Genomic DNA, 21,302 nt, shown 5'->3' with positions numbered 1-21,302 from the left:
CCATGGGGTGTTGGGCTAATGGGGCAACAAACAGCTCCCATACCGTGACCCTCTCCTGGCCCTGGTAAATCAATTCCTCCCAGGAAAACACCTTAGCCCATAGATCTGGAGGACAACAATGAGAGGTCAGGGGATTTCAACTCATATATGGAAGCACAAGGAAACACAGCACTCTTGAAGAGAGAAATGGGAAGAAGAAAGTACTTCAGTATTAGGGATTACTCACACAACATTATGCATCATGATAGAAACACTAACTGTAAGCAACAGTAAAGCTCATGCTCAATGACTGCCTCATGCATTGAATTAGATACTCAAGGATCCCTGCAGAAGATGAACTACAGAAAGAGAGGGGAAAAATTTGGCTGAAGCAGTTTCCCTCCTACTCAGGAGTACTCAGTTCTATTTCTGCCACAGAGTTTACATGGGAAATTGGAGAAAACTCTTTACACTGACCTTTGCAAAGGCAGCGCTGTGCATTCTTCATTTTCTGAAATGCTTCTTGCCACCCTACAGAGCAGTCGCTGCTAAAACCAATATGTCAGGGGCACGCTTTGCCGTTTTGGCAGTGGGGCCTACAGCAGTGCTAAACAGGAAACGATTTTGCCCTCCTTCTAAACTTGGAGATTCAAACTGTTTTGTATTTCACATTGGTATCAAACCAAAATCACTTCTCAACAGATTTTCAGTGGGCTCCAGGTTGGAGGACTGATCAGACTTGAGAGACAGCAGTGACACTGGCTCTGTCACTGATCCAATGTTTGGCTTGAGCACATCACTTACTTACATTTTCTTCTAAAATCTCCCTACCTATAAAACACTGACATATCTCTTCTTGGGAGCACTATGAGTTTTAATTAGGTGTTCTCAGTCTGGTGTTGTCAGTACATGAAGTGCTGTAAAAAAGTTTAATACCATGACAAAATCAGGCCCAGGATCTCAAGTAGGAGCTTAGTCAGTAGATCAGAAGTCTTGCAAAGACTTCTGAGTATTTTGATACTAATCTCTTTGAGCTTCAGTTATCTTCACTAAATTAAGGCTAATTCTCACATATCATAGTATTATGATGAGACTCTCTGATGTATTTTCAAGGCACTCAAACTACAGAAACCACCACAAAATAAAAAAAATCTCAGCGTTCCCTCTGTCAGGTTTTTATCTGTCTTATAGTACAGCATGGTAAGATCTTGCAGAATACGAAGAAAAGGTGCACTTTGCAAGAGTTTTTCCAGGTAGAAATCCTTTCCTGCCACGCTCCACCAACTTCATTAAGGCAGCACATTCCCGAGCAACGTTATCTGTGCTTTGTGCCAGTAGATGGCACCCTAAATATGAGCTCTACACTTGTGGCAGCATTGCATCTGCTTTTTCATAAAGAATTCTGGTATCAGCTCCTGTACCTATATGCTGCTGTAATTTTATTTATTTTATTTTTTTACTTATAAAAAATAACAGAGGGGCAAAGACAGTCAGGAAGCAGCTAAAATGTTAACATAAAGCAGAAGAAGGAACCTATCTTATGTTTTTACAATTTGGTGTTTCTAAAGCTACTATTGGTAGCATCAGGACCAAGTTCAGGCCTGATTTTCCAGGGGAATTTGTTTCACTCACTTCTGCAAGCCATAGTTGCCAAGCCTTGGGCAACTGCTTGTGAGGCACTCCATGTTCCTTATATAATTAGCTTATTTGCTGTTTGGCATCTGGATATAACTTTTAGTTTTGAAAGTGCCTATGGTTGATTTGCCAGAGAAAGGCATTAACCTAAGACCTTTCTTGTTGTTGTTTTTAGGGTTCCTGGAGCAAAGGGGCACCACAACTTTACTGTATTCACCTAAGAGGAAAGGGACAGGGGACCACACTAACAAAAAGCCATGCTAGAAGGAAGGATGGATGCAGCTGTTGGGCAAAGGGGTGCCAAGGGTGGCATTAGTTCATGCCTCCTCGCCACTGACTTCCATTAGCCATCTATATTCACTTCAGCTGCCCTTTAAGTCCCACATCCTTTCCTCAGGTAGCTCGCAGACTGGCTCAGTAAAGGACTGCTACCAGCTATCATAACTTGCTCCCAGTCCAGGATTATGCCTGCGCTGGCAAAGAACAAAAAAGTTGTGTATCACCCTAGAAGCTTCAGCCAACCCAACAGGGTGGCAATGCACCACCTCTATGCGGTGGCTTCGCTGAGCTGCTCACTTCCAGGAGGTCAGGGAAGCCAGCAAGGAGAGCAGAACTCTCTTTTTCCTCCTCTTTCCTCACTCGCCTGGCAATGGTCTCTCGGAAGCAGCATGGGAAAGTAGGTTTCCCAGCAAGATCTGTTCTTCCACCACTCTAATCAGCAGCATTCATCCTCTTTGCCTAAAATACCTCTGAAGAACACAAAAGATTAAGATATACTGGAGTGTCTCACTTTAAGCTGGAAAGGGGAAATAAAATAAAATAAAATAAAACAAAATAAAATAAAAACAAAATGTCTTGGAACTACCTATTTCAGGGCATCATGGATGAGGAGCAGCAGCATGCAGAAGGGTGGGAAAAAGCCAGGAAATGTTATGGGTACAATAAAAAGCACGGACATGAGGTTGGATAGATGCTACAGGAGGGGAGTACTGATTCAGGGAGTGGGGAAAAAGATTACACTGGATGTGAGAAAGGAAAACTTAATTTCTGAAAGTGGATAGATCAACGTATTTCTGGGGCAAGTAGTGCAACAGAGCTAAAGGGACAAAATTGCCTTTCTGGTCGGGACAGCAGGCAAAACCAGTTATCCTACATGCACACAAACACTTGGAGATAGCCTCAGGAACTCAAAAGTCCTTACTGGGGGAGAAGGGGTGCATAATTTTTATGAAATTAGCAATACTACTTATTGCCCCGTCGTCATTCCTAGTGCCTCAACATGTCAGCGCTCCTCGTCACTGCCCCATGAATTTCCCCGAGGGCTCACAGAGGAAACGCCTCCGCACACAGCTTGCTTCAGCGCGTAGCGCAGCATCCCTGTGCCGAGCGAGGCGAGTGGAGCCCGTGCTCCGATGCCAACGAAAGGCATCGCATGGGCAACTGACATTTTCCATCGCTGGAAGATCAATGGATAAGATACTAAAACCCTAATTTCTAAAACGTACAGATGACTTTCAAACGTGTGGCATGGAAGTAATGAGTGTTACAGAGGTGAAAAATGAAAAGGCGATTGCACATGCAAATCTGCATACACTGTAAAACCATTTCTGAGAATCAGGACCAGATTAAAAGAGTAACACAGCAAACTGCAGAGATCGGGGGGAAAAAAAAAAGGACAAAGGCTCTCAGGCTTCCTCACAAAGTATCAGGTCTTGGCAACACTATTTAAAACAGCATTTACTGTAATGTGTCTTAAAAAACAATGTTTTCATGAAATCTTAATGTTTGATATCAATTAAAATCTTTCAAGCATTTATCATTTCCTTCAGATGGAAGTCTCTTCTGCAAAAAGTCTCTTCTGCCCTTTCTCTTCAAAAAGAGGAAGGAAATGATAGAGGAAACAAAGTAACATTGTTATTTTTTCTATACAAAAAACCCTTCCTTTGAATTTTTATTGAAAAGATGGAAAATATATTTAACTTTCTGCAAAATTAGGAAAGTAAACAGTTCATTCCCCTGCCATTCTTATGCCTTTAGTAGCTTAATTATGGTTTCTGTCTCACAGTGACAGCCAGTAAGTGTTCCACTCCCGCAACAGCTCGTGGAGCTAGAGGAATTTTCATATTGCAGGTATCAGCTTTTTAAATCCGTTTTGGAATGTTGCTTTGTCCAAAAATGCATCATATAATGAGCAGACTGACTGCTATTACTCAAGAACATATTTTCTTGAATTTTATTACAGTATCATAAAGTTAGTTAGTACATAGATTTTCCACAAAACAAAGCAAAATATTAGTTCTTAAAGAGGCAAGAGGAGAGCAGCATTTCTAAATTTTGGCCTGTGCTGTGGCTACATTTCCTACAGCTGTGTATAATAAAAGACAGAGTACAAATGTTAATTCATTAGCATCTTATACCAAGTATTTATAACAACTACTTTCATCCAAGAAAGGAAAAATTTACTCATGATTAATATGATTGGTTGCATTTGTTTTTCAACATGCTGAGATTAAAATCAATGTATATAATCTTGTGTTTAACAAAATAGCTTTTATTTTCTTCCAACTGTCTTTCTTCCTTATGACTTTTGCACCACTATCAAATCAGAAGTGTAATGAGCATGAAAGTGCTAAACATAATAAAGTGAAAGCATGACAAAACTTAAGTGCATCTTGTTACAGATTCACTAATTCCATTCTTCTGCTGCTTGGTCTTCTGCTGAAGAGCACAGCACACATGAAGAGCATCCACAGAAACCTAGTGCAATGATATTACAGAAGAATGATGCTCCACACTACATTCATCATCAACCTAAACCTCGGAGCCTAAACAAACAGTAAAAATGGAAGAGGAAGTAAGAGTTAAATGAAAAAAACAAGCTAATGACACAGCCAGTGAGTCAGAGCATTCTGGCTAAGGAGAAAACATATTGCTGTGTCTGTGAAAAAGTGTCTAAAATCAACACACCTACGTAAATATTTCTGCTGTTGGTTTTTGCTCTTAGAGCTATCCATGCTGTTCGTTATCTCTGCCAAAGAGGGCTCCGGGGGTAGTAAGTGGTTAACGCACGACTGATGGAAATGAAGGAGGACAGATAAAGCAACTACAGGTAAAGAGAGGAGGCAATAAGTGGCACATGGCTTTTTCCCTTATCCTTATGCCCACACTGCTGTCTCTGTCCCTAGCAAGCTGCTCTCCCGGCTAACACAGCGCAGGCTCAAGCCCAGACCGAGCCCAGGGCAGGGACACAAGCAGCAAGGGTTGTCCAGTGAAACGGTGTGCGGGGCTGGCTTCGAGAGGCCTGAAGCCAGTTCATCTGAGTATTGGAAAAACCCTTTGTAATGAAAATGCAAAGCAGATGTAACGTTCCTATGCCTTTTTTCATTGCAGAGAGATGTCACCCAACTTGGAATAACTTGCACTTAGGGGTAGCATTAATATCTACCATCAATCACATCTGTGGTCAGAGTAGGAGATCGAGAACAACACTACACCACCCCTGGCTGGCTCTTTACTCCTGTTTTAGCCCTTCCTATCGGATAAAGAGAGACGTTAAAGCAGAAAGTCATGTGGAGTTCAATCTACTGCAAAATGTCAGATGTCCTCAAGTTAACAACACAGTTTCCCTTATCATCCAAACTTGCAATCTCATCAGCAGACATCAGTGAGTCAGCTGGTGTGCCCTATTTCCCCCCAATGCATTAATTACCCAACGATCTTTTAAATTTTTACCTACTGCAGCCATATTAGACTTTCACTGCTGTCTCTCAGAGCCAACAATAAACTGAGCAATCATTGCAGCGGTCATCTTACTTAATGCTTTTAAACATTGGCTTTGCAGTCACTCTTTTCTAGTCCAGTATTTGAGGACTTTCTGAAAATATAAGAATAAATGGCCCACATAGTTCTTCAGACAGTTCGCACAAGCAGGTACAGTTTGCCCATGCCTCTTCTGTAGTCAAAGAGAAGAGTACAAAATCTTTTTTTACTTTATAGCAGTATAGCTTTATTTTGCTATGAAAAGCTCTGAGGTATAAAATATAGTCTCTAAGAAGAATACAACTAAAAGCAAAGTTTTTCACACAACTTGGCCCAAATCATAACAGACTTCCCAGGCAGTACTGCAATCCAAGACATAAAGCATTTTCAGGCACTGCTGTTAAACAACTCAAAGGCTAAAGAATCTTTCATCTATGAGCTTTTAAACTGATCCTTGATACGATGACTATTTTCAACCTTTTCTATTTATTCTCCTACGTTCAGAGAGTATTATGTCTTACAGTAACACTTGGTTAGTAACTACATATTTCTCATGATTGAAATCTCATGTACCAGGGTCATATCGAACAGGAACAAACTGTGTTATCATTTAATACAATTTCTTCTTAGTTTGTGCAGTACACAGAGTTCCAGACAGGTGTTAGAGGCCTGATTCTGATCTGAGTTTCGCAGCCAACCCACTGAAGTTCATTTCAGTGAAGTTCAGTCTATTGAGTTACAGCGACACAAAAGTAGCATTAACTATACCTGACCTAATTCTCCAGCAATCTAAGGAGTACAGCCAGACCATTTATTGCATTACAAAGCCAGGTGGAGAAACATACTTTATAATGTACCGCAAGAGGGAAGGACACAGGCTTATACCACTGTACAACAGTGACTATGGTGTTTAATTTAGGGTATAATCACATACTGTAAGTTTGTTCTGATGATAAGAGTTCCTAATCATTTTAAACTGCATTACTTTATTTCGCATACCTGATATTTACCATACGTGTTTGGAAAATGAGCTTTTCCCATCGTTCCACTTACAGTATGCGGCCAGTCCTCATGGGGGAGGACTCCATGCCACACAACAGCTTACAAACTCTTACAGTTTGATGTTTCAGTGATTTCCTGCCCATTAACCACAGCACTAAAAATATGAGGAGCGGCTTAGTGCTATGAAGCTTGCCTGTAATTTATTCTAATTTTTCCACTTGTAACAGCATCTTACACCATCAAAAATTAAAAGGACACATAAAACATAAAATGACGATAAAAAAGTGAGAGTGAGTCTCACTTTCTGTTAGATGGCAGCAAAATTAGGATTACATCTTAACCAAACAAACAGTTTCAGCGGAAAAGTTACTAATCTTCACAAACTGTTGACCAATTTGTCTCACGGGTTGGGTGAAGAGAGGTGCAAAGGTAGAAAATTTGAATAGATGTGCTAGACTGGCAATGGCTCTCCATGAGGACTGAAGTGGAGAGCTAAGATCCTGCTTTGTTTCATTCCAAAATCTTTCCTGTGGGAGATGATGGCTGAAAGCCCCTAGGTCTGCTCCCTGCAAAGACCCTTAAAAACAGCAGAATTGAAAGAGAAAGAAAAGCAGAGGTCCTGAAAAGCTACTTGTATCCTAATAGGGCAGAGATGTGTTATCTCTGGAAATGCTTCCATATCTGGATAGAAATGGCTTGAGAATCAGAGAGGAAAGAAAGTGGGAGACAGTTCTTATTTCAAAGCTGGGCAGATACAATACCAAACTCCTTACATCCTTATTTAATAACTACAGACCCTTCTCTAATCCTCTTTGATTTCCATGACCTTCAACCTACAGGACTTCTCTGCACAAATAAATACTTGTTAGGAAATACCACTAGGATATTATTGGGAAAGAACAAGAACACTATGCAATGGGGTAAAGGAGTTTTTTTCAAGTCAACAAGGGACTACATATGGTCATGTCTCTTCTTACATCACTTAGTTCCTTAATCATATTACATGGGAAGGTTTTGGAAAAGGTAGCAGTTGTTTCAAAAGTTTGTCTGTACCAAAATATCATGTGGGATAGCATAACTGAGTCTATTTTTGCCATTTTAATGTCAATTTAATATCTCAGCTTCAAACAGAACTTGAAACTAGAAGTAGCCTTTGTGTACAGTTTGGCCTACATATGTTCTGGAAACAGTCGTCCATAACAGAAATTCAGTTGAATATGTAAAAGAACATGCCCGGGAAAAATTGCTACTTCTAGGTCTTCCTGTTGGCAGTGCATTTTGTTTCTTTTTTGAGAGCATCTGACTCCACTACACCTGTCTCCATTTTCCATGCTGTGTAAACTACAGTACAATGCTTCAAATTATGAAACTATGATACAGTACTAAAAAAACAAAAACAACTTATGAATAATATCATTCAATATGTACCATACCCTGTGAAATTTAACAGCAGAATGAGTATGGTTTAGAAATTAAACCAATGGCAGTAGTAGTTCCCAATATCAGAAAAGTTCATAACAGTTTAATTGACTTAACACCAAATAAGAGCTGAGAAGTGCTAGAGAAATGCATAGGAATATTGCTCATTTATTCCTGACCTGCCTTCACCTGCCAGGTGAAAGAAAGATAATTTCCTCCCACCTTCTTCCTTCCTGCTGCACTTCTATATACTGCAGACAGGTACATAACAGACCCATGGCTTTCCAACCAGCACAGGCAAGGCTGACCAGCTCTAAACTCATTTTATACCTGTATATGATGCTTGTCACACCATAACTTTTTTTTTTCTCCAGCAGTCTAATTCTGAGTAAAAAATCTCAATGTTTTCTCTAGGAAGATCACATAAGAATCACAAATTTTCTCCGGTGCTTGAAAGAAATCTGTTCCTATAGCCTAAATGTTCAGAAAAGTGTTGTTACTTTTAATGTTGCCAGATCTGAAGTGAAGAGATACTATGGGAAAGGTTATTCTTGCAGTATTTACAGATACAAGCAGAAGCAGAAGTGACAGAAATTTCAAAGACTGCTTGAATTACTTCCAGCTCAATTTTGCAGAACTTCTCCTCACCGAGATTCAGATACTCATCCAAACTTTACATGCGTACCTGACCTAGACATGTGGTGATGGTAATTTTGGAACAGCCCAAACTCCCCAGAGAAGTTCAAGAGTTACTGCTGCAAGACAAACTGAAGCATTAGAAAAATATTTTCATAACTTGATACAAATAGCCAAAGAAACAAACTTCCTATAAGTTCAGATTTCACAGCTCTGCCAACAGAAATTTCAGTTTCAGTTTGACTACAGCTATATAAACATGTTATCACAAGGCCAGCTAGGGTAGGGCGTTACGGTACACTAGTGACCCGCACTATATTAATGTGCATCCACATTAAACACGAGTAGTTTCTCCCCCAGTGGAAGAAGCACCTTGCATTCACCACGTAGTAAGACTACACGTGAGTTTTATCACACTGTAACTCTAAATTAGTAATGTAATAATGAACACTTGCAGAAGTAGTTATAAGTCACGTCCCAGTTTGCCCCTGGTCCCTGGTTCAGGCAGCCACAGTCTCATCATCACAGGAAAAAACGCCCGCTCGGCCCCTGGGAAGCCCTCAGAGAAGCAGCGGGGGTTGTTTTAACCTCTTGGCTAGCTGAGGTGTGTCCTAAAGTGCCCCTCAACTTAGTTAACAGGTTAAACGTACATTTGCCCTCTCCTAATCCATTTTACAATCCCATATAGACATCACTGTACAGCAGACAAGTCTGTCAAACTGAGACGCTGAGATTATTGAATAGGAAAGGCTTTGAAGCTTCTCTGACTTTAGAAACAATACAAAAAGGTAAAATAAACTTCTTATGGAAGTGTGTCTTTCTGACACTGTAGCCTATCACAGTAGCATCTACAGTAAGCAGCTCACCACATTTTTGGACAGCAAGATACCTTCCCTCCTGCTGCCCAGGGTAGTGATTGATTCCCCATGCTGTGCACATAAAACCATCCCTCCCACTCTCTTCCCTCACTCTTTCTGCAGACGTAGCTGCAGCAGTTTTTATGCTGCGATCCTACAGCTGCTCCCTTACTTCTTCTCACTGCTCCCACTTTCCATCTGAGAGGGGGAGAAAAAAAAAAAGAAGACGCTCCAGACACTTTTAATCTGTTCCCACACTCCATCTCCACTTTCTTTTACAGAGTTCCTGGTGCTGCTCCTGTAAGAGAGACGGTGCTGTGAAATGCAGCAGAGCCTGCACTTAACACTTTTAGGAGACAACTTTTAAGCTACATCAGGAACTGGACGGGGAACTTTTTGTGGCTTGCATGTAGCAGCCCCTCTTCTGCTTTTCGTGGGGCCCCTGCTTTGCTTTCGTGGCTGGCCGCGCGCTGCTGTTGCCCTGACTTCAGCAGGAGCGGATTGGCCTGCCGCACCGCACCGCTCTCCAGCAGCACGGCGCACAGCAGGGAGAAGGCAGATGCTTGTTTTTATCTGATATCACTATGTATAACTCAGATGTCTGCCGTTAGCAGAGGGGAGAGACCAGGAGTACTGCAGTACCAAAAATGGAAATTTTCAAAAAAATACATGTTTTTTTAATTATGCAGAAAGTTTGAACATAGGCTCCATTAATTATATCTAAAATGATTGCTGCGTACTTCCAACGTTTTGTGTGAGAGCACATCATTTCACAAAGATGATTCAGGATGATTCCAGCAACTTCGTACATGTGCTTTCTGCAGAGTAGGGAATCATAACTAAGCTGCATAAACGGTCTGGCCGCAGGGATGCTGTATTTGTTAAGAGCAGCTAACGTTTGATGCAATGACGGCCAGAATGTAATGGTGCCCGATCTTGCACAGAAACATGAACAGTCACAGGCAGTAGTGGCAGCGCTCACTGCCCCCAGCTTTGCTAACAGTACAAATTAAAAAGCCAAGTATTTGAATAGTAAAACGGAGCGGTGATGAAAAGGAGTTGATATTCCTGTGTTTAATTTGCATGTTCTAACTGATGGCTTTCAAAGCACTGTTTATTTTAAAATAGGTGGGGGTGTTTGAAAAGTATAGCTGATGCAGCCGGTAGTGTCTGAAGGCCAAGTTCCCACCTCTCCCAAGGCCTGGAAGCGGAGACAGCGAGAGCAGCGGCCGAGGGCAGGCTGCACCTTCGCCTTAGCGGCAGCACACCATCCAGCACCGGCTGGCGCGTCCCCCTCATCCACCCGTGTTCAAAGCCGTCGCAAAATCCGGGGTCAGCAGGGAGCTCCTCCGGAGACCAGCACGACCAGGAGGCTTTTCTTGCCTCCTTCAGAGCATGCACTGGGTTTGCTTTCTTCCGAGGCACATCGTAGCTGTGGCTGACGGATTCTTAACAAGTATTAAATTTGCTGTCGGCTGTGTGTTTATTAGCAGCGTGGTTTCATGCAGAGCTGACGTACTGCAGGCTCTCGCTCCTTGTTAGCTGAAACTGCTGCACTCTGCAGCTCAAGTGACCGCTTGCAGGCTTGCATACCTGAGTTAAAACTTCCTTTTAGTACACCAGTGTTGTTCGCTAAATACACACGTCTTGATGCAAGATACAAGTCTGATAAGAAATCCCTCCATTCAATTTTTTTTTCATTCTTTCATTTTATGCAATTTAGTGCTCCACATCTTAATAGAATCCCTCCTTTCACTCTATTGCGCTCCAGGAAAGATTTGATAACAAGTGCCAAACTTCAGATGAAAATTAAAAAGAAAGTTTTCCTATTAAAATCTCTGGGCAGCATCTTTGAATATCTCAAGTCTGCAGAACTACATACCACTCAATGCAGAGCCTGTGCTAAACTGCCCACGGCAAATTCAAGAACCAGCTGAGGAGACCAGTTTCTCCAAATCCCTGCTACGACCAGGGGCACTCCTCACCTTACTTTATAAAGGCCAAGGAATTAATGAATGAGCAGGAATGGAGATATGCTTTACTTGGACCATTTCCACTTCTTTTGCTACTATAAGAAGAGTGGATGGTTCAGTGCCACCTTCTAGTCCAAAAATCTATTGACCTATATTTTGGGGGTGGGGAAGGTCTTAACAAAGTAACCACACATGCAACATACTGGTGATACAGGAAACACTTAAGTTTCTAATTCAGGCCCCGAAACTACTTGACCCAAAGCAAAAAAGGTAGCATAAGCGAGAGCAGCCCAGCCAGTTGGAAAGTCTGATGTGACATCGTCCTGCTGGAAAATGTTGATTCATTTGCAGCACATCATTTTCTAGAAATGCATTTTGTCCAACGGCACCTGGGGAGGACTTTGCCAGCGTTCGCTGAGGGTGCCCTGGTGGCCCCCTCTAACTCTCCCGCGCCCAGCACGAGGGCCTTGCTCCAGCCATCCCCACCACGTGGCCCAGGGGCAAGCTCTGGGCTCCATCCATCTGTCCATCCATCCATCCCTGGGCTGCCTGGCTCCTCCATATCCTCCTTCCTGCAGCAGGATGGAGGACCGCAGGGCTGCAGTGAGGCCACTGGAAATGCTGAGAGCTGCTTGGATGGCCACATGCAGCCACCAGCAGGACCTCCTGCATCCTCAAGCCTGGATCCTCAGGTCCTGGAGGCTGAAACTCCAGGGCTGCAATTCTCTTCACAAAACACGTGTGTCATTTCCCTCCTTGCCCGCAGAGGAAGAGAGTTTAGTAACATCCTGAGCAGCAGACAAACAAGTACAGGTGCCAAACAGAAAGCATTGTAGTAGGGACTTGGCCTCGCGGTATCTGATTCAGCACCGACTACGGCGGTGGCTTTGCTCAGGGTGTGGCAGGAAAAGAAGTCAGAAACAAAGAGCAAGAATATGCTTGAAGCCCGTCTCTTCAGCTTTCAGCCATTTTCACTTTGGTTTTTCTTCCTCATTTTCTTCCCTTCCTCTCTTAAAACATTGCAAAATGATGCATGTTTTGGAGATGGACTCAGAAGTCACTTTAGGACCACTTGTTGGAGGACTGCGCCTGCTCAGCATGCCAGGCACAGACTTCGGAAGAAATATTTGTGAAAAACCACAATACAAACCCAAAACACCCAGCTCAACTGCAAGTGAATGATTTAAAATGTTCCACTGCATCTTTAACAACCTTTAACCACTAACCATAGAAATGTCAAAGACTTCAACTTACCTAGTTAATTTATTGAAGGAATGTTTCGGTAGGGATCTGTGTGCTGCCTAAATTAATATTCTACTGTGCAACTTACACACCCAAAAAGTTTAGAAGTTAATTTGGAGAATACCAAAATCTGTTAAATAACCCTTCAAACTCTTTTCTAATCCATTTCCAAAGCAGTTCTTTCTCATGCTAAGTGTATATGCAAATAGAGAGAAACAAACATGAAAAGGCATAAATTTTCAAGCATATATGAATTTTGGATTCTTAGCTTGTGACAAAGAGGACTCATTTTTATACATGCTAGGCCTCAACACTTCCAAGCAACTTCAGCATGAACCAAGCAATGCGTTGAAAATCTGGTCCAGCATGATCTGGCTACATGCACAAACTGAGCTCTAGCATAAGCAGGTAAGTTGTCATTGCCCCCCTCCTTGTCTATTTTAAGCAGGTAAATATCCATTCCCCCCAAATTAATGCCTCCTTTTCCCACTCAGACAGCATTTTTTAAAAACATCCAATGACATTTCCCTTGTTCCTATTCCGGCCAACCTCAAGGTGCCTTAAATGGTAATAAAAGTTATTAGAGTACATGACCTCCGTAAGAGCCTCGCTCTTAAAATGAAAACAGATCTGCCCTGAGGAAGTCCAGTGCAAATAAGAAGCTAGCAGTGTTTATTTTGTAGTGGGTCTCCAAAACAAACTTTTTATAGTATTTCTCAAACCAGGGAAGACTGACAGAGAAATTTCAAGTGGTTGAAGTCACAAACCTTAATATCCAATAGAGCAAAAGAGCAATCAGCTGGGTCTTTAACAGGTTGATAACAGAGTATCTGTCAAATTAAGATTCATCGAGATCCCTGATATAAGCAGACCCAACTTTGTGAAAAGATTTCAAAAGCAGGTAATACTCCTGCAGCCTGACCTAGGGCCAGCTAGCAGCGTCCCAACTGCACAACCAATACTCCAGGGTGTCATCCTGGACACACCGAAGGTAGCAGAGGCTCCACGCTCCGAGACTCAGGGGATGTTGCCATAATTACTTTCCTGATGACAAAAGCTGTCACAAGCCACAACTGGATGGGAAAAAGAGACAGATTTGTGCAAGCTGTGCAATCAGATAAAGAACGCTGTGCTCTTGTACAGCACTTGAATTATCATGGAAGACATGCAGGCAAAAGCTGGGCCACAGTTTTATCTCACTGTTTCCAGACTAATGCTATCAACGCATGAAAACATCAAAGCCATCAGAGCATCTTCATACCAATAGTGTCCACTAGTGCCAGCTGCTGTCTTTGTAGCATGGCGAAACAGCTCTGATCCATCCAGGTGGTAGTCTTAGTCAGGATAGAAGTGCAACAAGAGGCTTTATTTAGCTAGATCTCCAGTGAAGCTTTGTTTTGTCTTTAAAAGAGATCAGCCCAAACAAGACTACACATAGAGTATTAGCAGCATTCTGCAGAACTGCATGTTTCAAATCTCTAATAAATAATGCACGTGAGCATTAGCAGACTTCGCCAACATCAAGAGAGAGCTTTTAGGAGAACGTAGGCTTTAACTACCTATAAAATGTTTAGTAACTCACATTGATTGAGCTGACACAGCATAGTGGCACTGCAGAAAAAACGGTTAAGAAAAATAAGCAAGTATCAGAATTACACATCATGATCCTCAAAGATGCTACATATAACCCCTAAGTTCACTGTGGCTGAGCAGAAACAGGCCATTAGACGTTAGCAATTCCCAGTGCTAAAAGACTTCAGGACTCCTCAGCACAGAAACAAGCTGAAGTCTCTGAACAGCACAGCAAAAGCCATCCTCTGCACCAGGCACTAGAGATGGGGAAGGATGCTCCAAATTTATCACACCAGATACTTCTTCTGAGAGCCTGGCCCCAAGCTTGTCTCATTAATATCTGCCACTGAAAAGAAGTAATAACTTTTGGCACCAGAAAAAGAGAAATCAGCAGCAGAGCTGCCAACAAGTTGCTGGCACCATTATAGCATTAGCCCCGTGCTGGAGGTTTTCCTGTTGTGTCACCAAAATATCAACACAAGAATCGAAATATGACTTTGTCACCATTTTGGCTTCTGGCTCCTGCTCTGGTCGGGAGCGAGGTGCACGGGCCTGCGACTGGCCCAGAGCTCGTCTCTGCTGTCACTGGGCTCCCGAGGGCCCAGGCCTCGTGCCAAGGGAAAAGGGAGTTTATACAAGTACAGCCACAAAAGCAATTTTTCATAAATCAGTAATAGCGTGCAGCAGGAGCTTTAAAGTATAGAAACTACCGAAAAGGCTGTTCAAGCAGAGAGGTAAAGTGAGCAAGAGATGCTGCATTTAAACGAATCTTCTTTGGACATAGTGAGGTAAGTTGCAGGGAAGGGGGAAAGAATAAAGAAAAATAACTCTCAGAATTCAAACTACTTTACCAGAGCTCACAACTCTGTCGAAAATGCATTTCAAATGACTCTAAAGACATTGTAGCAGCAGCATGAAAACCACTACAAACACAGCCCAGGAAAAGAACATATTCTTTTTATACAGTTTCCCTGCCTATGCTGATTTTTATATGCAGGCAGGACAGCTTTTTTCTCCAAAAAGTACAGAAAACTTGAAATGTAATCTTACAACACTACTTTAAAATCTGTCTCCAACTAGTATGCACAATTTCAAAATGAGCTTCAAGCCACTTGTGATTTCTCTCAACTCTGACCAATATTTCCCAAAGAAAAACAAGTTGCTTCTTATGATAAGGCTATCAGTTACAAACATGAGTACATGTCACAAAGTTTTCAGCAAACTGCATGTTACCAGGAAAATAAATCTTCACTAGAAAACAAATCTTGCTAATCCTGGCTCTCCTTTATGTTGTCCATAACTAAATCATTATACCATGTTGTTTGAATGCCCTCCTAAATTATTATTTCTTTAAAGACTGGAAAGCAGCGTTTGCACACTGATGGTGGTGCAGAGCTATCTTTTCTGATAAAGAGACTGGGCCTCAGGACATGCAACCTTTTTCTGGCCAGCTCCAAAGGAGGGGAGGAATTAGGCTTGATCTGCAACAGCGTCACGCGGGACAAGAGCATCATGCACTACTGACAGATGAAAAAGTAGTACCAAATTTTGTGATCCCGAAACGTGATTCTCAGTTTCTACGATGCTGAACGTTAGGAGACCTGTGAGATAGTGGTAGGAGCTCTGCACCTACGGAGCTGCTCCGGCATCGCTGCGCTGCCTCGCACAGCCCCACACGTCCCAGTAGCACTCCTCCCACCGCCGGCAGCCCAGGCTGCCACGTGGGCCAGCACGTCTCGAGCAGGGACACCCAGGGAGAGGGGTGCAGGGAGAGAAGATCCTGGCATTTGTACTGCCATTGGGTCCTGCCGACGAATCCCAGCTCCACAGACAAATCGGATGGACCGGAGTAGGGTTAGGAAGCCAGGGGAGAGTTCCCCTTCAACCTCTAGTGATCCCTAGTATCAGCTCTCACCACTCACTAACTCCTACAGTGGCCACTGCCACTAATCACCACTCTGGTGGCCACCAGCAGGCAAACTCACTGCTCGCACAGTGCTAAATTGCACCCGTAAAGACGTATGCTGCGAAACGTGATCTCCCATAGCTTGGTTCCTTTGTCCCCCTTTTGGGGATAAGTAGATAGCACAGGCAGAGACATGAGACTTAGCGGCTTAGGATACTAGGGAGGATCTCTAGTATCTGTGGTTGCTCCTTCTATAGGATGTGACAGATTCGCTAGACTCCAAACACTAATTTTGCCTTCAAAGCATCAATTCATATTTGTACCCTGTGCAACATTGCTCCTTGTTTTCAAATTAACACATGACAATAGAAATAAAATAATTGCGTAACTATTGTAATCTGTATTGAATGCCTACAAATGCAAGCAATTATAATTATTTTAAAAGTCTTTAGAAACAGGTTTCAGGAGCTGCATTAAGATGAAGATTCCTTACCTACAGGCTCACAGAGGTCGTCTTCCCATCTCAAACTGTCATCAACCAGCAACAGTTTAACTATTTCAAAAAACGGAAAACATCTAGGTCACATGTCTAAAGACAGCATTTGGGTTAATCTCCCGCAGCTCATAAAGATAGAAAGAAAGCAGGAAAAAAAGAGTAAAATAAAACCACTTCCTGCAAGAGCAGGAGCTAACCATCTCACCAGTGAGTGACTTACGCCCAGTCTAGGGTAAAAGTCCTCTGTGCTGGATAAAGAAACAAACTCAAAAGTACGAAGCGAACTTCTCTGTTAAAATTGCAGAAAATAGGAAGGGTTAATTTTTGCAGAAGGTGAACATGAGGTTTAAAAGGAAATGCTGAAAGGAATTACGATTCTAAGCCTCAAGACAACTTCCCTTTTCTTACCTTCGATAAAATGTTTTGAGCACTAAGATAAATAGCTTGCAACAAAATCTGCTTTGCTGTTGTGAAACGGAGCTTTAGTAAACATGACACTTACCATACTGTTACTTTAGATATATAAAATAGCAAACTCCAGCCAATCAGAAAGTTTGCTAAAAAAAAAACAAAAAAAAATCTGCTTGAACTTTTGCCTGGCGAAGTTCTTCTAGATAAACACTTCTGTTTCTTTGATTTTCTGTTTTAACACTTCTTCTTGAAGCAGCCCCGAGAGCGCCACACGCGTACGCAGCTGCCGCTCGGCTTTGCTTCCCGCGGTGACGCGCGCCGTTGTGTTCCCTCGCGGGCAGGAGGAACCCAACGACCCGTCACAGGCGGAGAGCGACGTCGGACAGCCGCACGCCTTCGGGGCTCCAGGAAAGCCCCTTCCTCGCGTACGCTTTCCCCGCTACCTTGCCCCGGTGCCGTTTTGCAGCAAGGAAGGGCAGTATCCTGCCGGTGTTTCCAGCCGGAGTCGCGTGGGGAGCCGCGAGGGCTCCCTCCACGGCACGGTGGTTGCACGGTGTGCGTGAGGAGGGCGGCGCGTGCCGCGGAGGCAGGCTGCAGAGCCCTCTGTTGATGCTCCGGCAGAACAGGGGGATGGTTTGGGTCATCTCCCACGACAAAATGAAGACCTGTCCGTCCTTCGGTTGAAGGATTTGTCCCGACGGCCCAGTAAAATGGTAAAATTCTTGCTCCTTTGGGCATGCGTTTGGCACTGCTCACCCCAAAACACTGTGCAGACGTCCGGGAAACAGTTCACTGGGACCTGCTGGACACCCCAATGTCTGGGACAACTTCTCTGGGAGTCAGATTTTAGCAGCACGCTATACTGCCTTGTTCCCAAAAGCTCACTTCATAACAGAGAAAACACATGGGTATAGATAGGAGATGAACAGCATGAGTTAGCACTCGTGGTTCTAAACGAACATTTGTTTGCAGCCATTGCATTTTCAGGATATTTTCTGAAGATGGACTTTCAGCACAGCGAAGTGGATGTTGTGTGCGGATGTTGGTGGGACGTTTCTCCCAGATGCGAAGAGACCAGAAAGGAAAGCAACATGGTGCTTTCTCCACAAGCTAACCAATGCTAGGGCTTGAAGAAACTGCAGCAGCACTAATTAATTGCTAGTTCTTTTAAAAGCAATGTATATTTCAACTAATTTTGCCAAAGGAACAATTTTAGAGAACTCCTAATTGAAAAATCTATTGCAGCTGCACAGATCTCAAGACTTTTCTTAAATAAAACCAGCAGAAGGTATTTTTGTCATTTTAAATAGTAAATAATTATGGACAGGGTGGCCTTATTGGACAGTAGAACCTTGTCACTAAAACGCGAAGTGACTATCAGAAAACCTGTAAAATACTGCAGCAGCACTTGTCTGTGATACCCCATCCAAAAGCCGGCTTACCAGGGATGTGACATTTTTTTGTGAAAACGCCTTTCACTACACACCTAACATTTCAAGTCAAGGCGCATACTTCGTCTGATTTCCTCAGCATCCATTTGACAGTATGTCAGTAGTGACAAAATTCTATAAAAAGATGGCAGTTTTGCATACTGCAAACTCAAACTTATGCAGCACCAGCTTCCTGTGTGATCTCTGGAAGGCTGAAAATACTTTAGATGTGCAAAAACCAGTTTAGCAAAATCTAAGAGCTCATTTAATCTCAGCAAAACTCTGCAGGAAACAGCAACTACATAGGCATTACCTGGAGCAGATTGCTGCTGAAGAGATTTGTCTTTGCAGGTTTGCTATGCAAGTTAAAGAAGCAATATCAATGCTGGGTTTTGCTGCCCTGACCTCTCAAATCTGAAGCTCAGATTTCTTGTCCCTATTTCAGTGCCTCGTGGAGTCAGTGCTCATGAGACGTGCAATCAAGCTAGTGAACATCTGAAATTACACATCTCATAACTAAGAGCAGAGACCATTGAGGCTAAAACCACTGTTTTAAAAATGACGCTTTTGAAGCACACAGATTGCTGGAGGATGCTGAATGCCCAGCAGCCGTTACCAACCGAAGTCTAATGAATTGAAGCAGTATTATACATTCCTTCAGGTTCCTAACACCACATCCAGGACTTGCTCTGGACCAGCGGTCTCCTATGGTGAAAGAAAACGTGACCTTCTTTCCCATTTGCTTCATTCAGTCGTTACTCTCTGCTGAGACTGACGGGAAGACCAGTCTGGCTTGTGTAGCAGGCAGCATCCCACTGATAGCAAAACTAACTCAGTGGATAGGTCAAGTCATAAGAGAAACCACCAACCTGGAGAGCAGGCAAGCACAAGGCTGGAAGAACAACCGTGCATCCAGTCACTGCTTCCAGACAAAATCAAATTTTTATTAATGGAAATGGATAAAGTTGCAAAAGTTTGCAATGCCATAATTCATTGGGAAAAGCCTAAGAAACTGGTAGACTTTGTGATAATGAAGAAATAATGCATTATTATTTCCCACATTCTTCATTAAAAAGCTGATAATTTTTATTTTTCTTATTTGTGGTGGATTTAAAATATTTGAATTAAGAAAGGGGAACAAAAAATGATATCTGTTTGGACAGTAAGTTATATTCTTGTTCCCAACCCTTGTTTGCTCAGAGGTCTCGTGTTCGTTCAGTAGCCATTATTGTTGCTGTAAGGGCTCCGAACACTTAATGCCAGTAAAAGCATTTCTAGGAGCACATTCTCATGTATAGAGAAGGCCATGTAGTGACACCACTAGCTTATAGTCCAAGATAACAGCAGTCTCCAATACTATCTGCTTGGGCAAAAAATATTTGTTATGTAGAAACTTGCGTGTAAATGTCAATGTAAATGTACAATAACGGTTGAATTCACATAGCCCTCTCAAACATAATATTCATTATATACACTCCATTATCGTCTTCCAAAACCTTTTACTCAGAGCTGACTTTTCCACTAAATCTGTTTTGCTTACCACAGTCTTAAAAAGGCAAAAGACCTTTTTTTTAAGTTGTCACAGGTGGTAGAAAATAGGTCCCACGAGCTTCTCCAGCAGTTTAATGTTGGCTGTATGGACGGTACATATGTGCTGTGACTTGAGGTCTAAAACCCACAGCATTCAAATTAATGTTTGATTAATAGCTGACCTGCTAAAGCTTTGATTACAGATATACTTCACAAAACAGCACAGATGTTTAGAATGGAGAACTTGCCTCCTAATAAATATTATTTTGCCTTATCATGAAATTTGGATTTAGAAACATTCATAATTAAGAAAACAACATTTATTTTTAAACTTACTATTTTCCAAGCCCATCTGATCTAATTTTTCTCTTTTCTTTTCTGGATATTGAAGTTAATGAAAACTACTAGATAGGAAAGCTTTACATAAATTTAGGCTGTCTGTTCCTTTACTCTCTCCTTCCCAGGTGTTTTGGGGTTCTTGACACTCATTTATTTTAAAGGCCAGCTTTGTCTAGTGGTATCTTTAATAACTTAGAAAAGCCATCGACAATAACTCCAACTCATTGTGTAGTAATACTGCACTAAAAAAGGAGACAAAACACAAACATATGTTAATGCATTATTTAAAGACTTTCCGTGACAGGATTTAGTAACATGCAAGCTTTAAATGCAGTGTAAATGCATTTTCTAGAGTGTTAGGCCTCTGAGTGCTAAAAGTGCTAGAATACTGAACTGCCAAAAAGGTAATTTTACATCACGCAATAACGGACTTTAAAAAGACAAACGTGTGTCGTGCACATTGTGTGACAATATCTTAATCCGTGGAGCCAGGCTTAAGGCAGAATTACAAACTGGTGCTACTAGAAACCTCCTCCAAGCCCTTCTCGTCTCTGAACTATTAGCAGCGGGTTCAGGTCTGACCCAAACTCTCCCTGCCAGCTCTCCCTCCCTCGTCAACTGGAGACATTTCAAAAACTGTCAGTGTTTTCACAGTAAAGGAAATCTGAAGTGGCTGCCCTCAGTATGAAGCTGATACTCCAGCCAGTGTTGCTCCTACCTCTATCATAGAAGCTTCAGCGACGCGGTGAATAACAGGCAGGGAGAGTCCCAAGCCGTGTAAAGTCCCATGCTGAGCATGAAGAGGAGAGCGCTCTGAGACATCCGAGGATATTGCTTCTATTGCTTCAGCCTTCGAGGAAGAGGAGGCTTATTTTGACGGTATCAAATTCCACAGGTACGTTCGCAAAAAGAGAAACGTAAGTACATAGTATCGCAAGATGTCCATGAAAATAATACAGCTCCCATCACATCTAGGAGAAATAATAACTTCTAAAGTCGTTGGCTGGCTCTTCCTAACAAAGCTTGTGTCTGGCCTGCAGACCCTGCTCTTCTCCCTCCCACGCTACCGTTGCACAGAGCAAAACAGAACTGCCTGGACGGTTGTGCCAGAAGATA

General features: G+C 42.5%; 1 protein-coding gene across 2 annotated transcripts in view; it reads right to left on the bottom strand.

The window, feature by feature from the left end:
* The window catches only part of ARHGAP15 (Rho GTPase activating protein 15), a 343,348-nt gene extending 322,419 nt beyond the window's left edge, over window positions 1-20,929 (bottom strand). Inside the window, exon 1 of one of the 2 annotated variants that reach the window (XM_067298597.1) lies at window positions 20,905-20,929. The gene's annotated coding sequence lies outside the window, so the exon portion shown is untranslated. Of the gene's footprint in view, window positions 1-16,473; window positions 16,497-20,904 lie in introns of those variants that run through there. The other variant, XM_013959737.2, reaches the window with a different exon arrangement.
* Between the last annotated feature and the right edge of the window lie 373 nt (window positions 20,930-21,302).

This window comes from Apteryx mantelli, chromosome 6 (genome assembly GCF_036417845.1).
Source record: "Apteryx mantelli isolate bAptMan1 chromosome 6, bAptMan1.hap1, whole genome shotgun sequence".
In the NCBI taxonomy this organism is placed as follows: domain Eukaryota; kingdom Metazoa; phylum Chordata; class Aves; order Apterygiformes; family Apterygidae; genus Apteryx; species Apteryx mantelli.
This window is presented reverse-complemented; position numbering and strand designations above follow the sequence as displayed.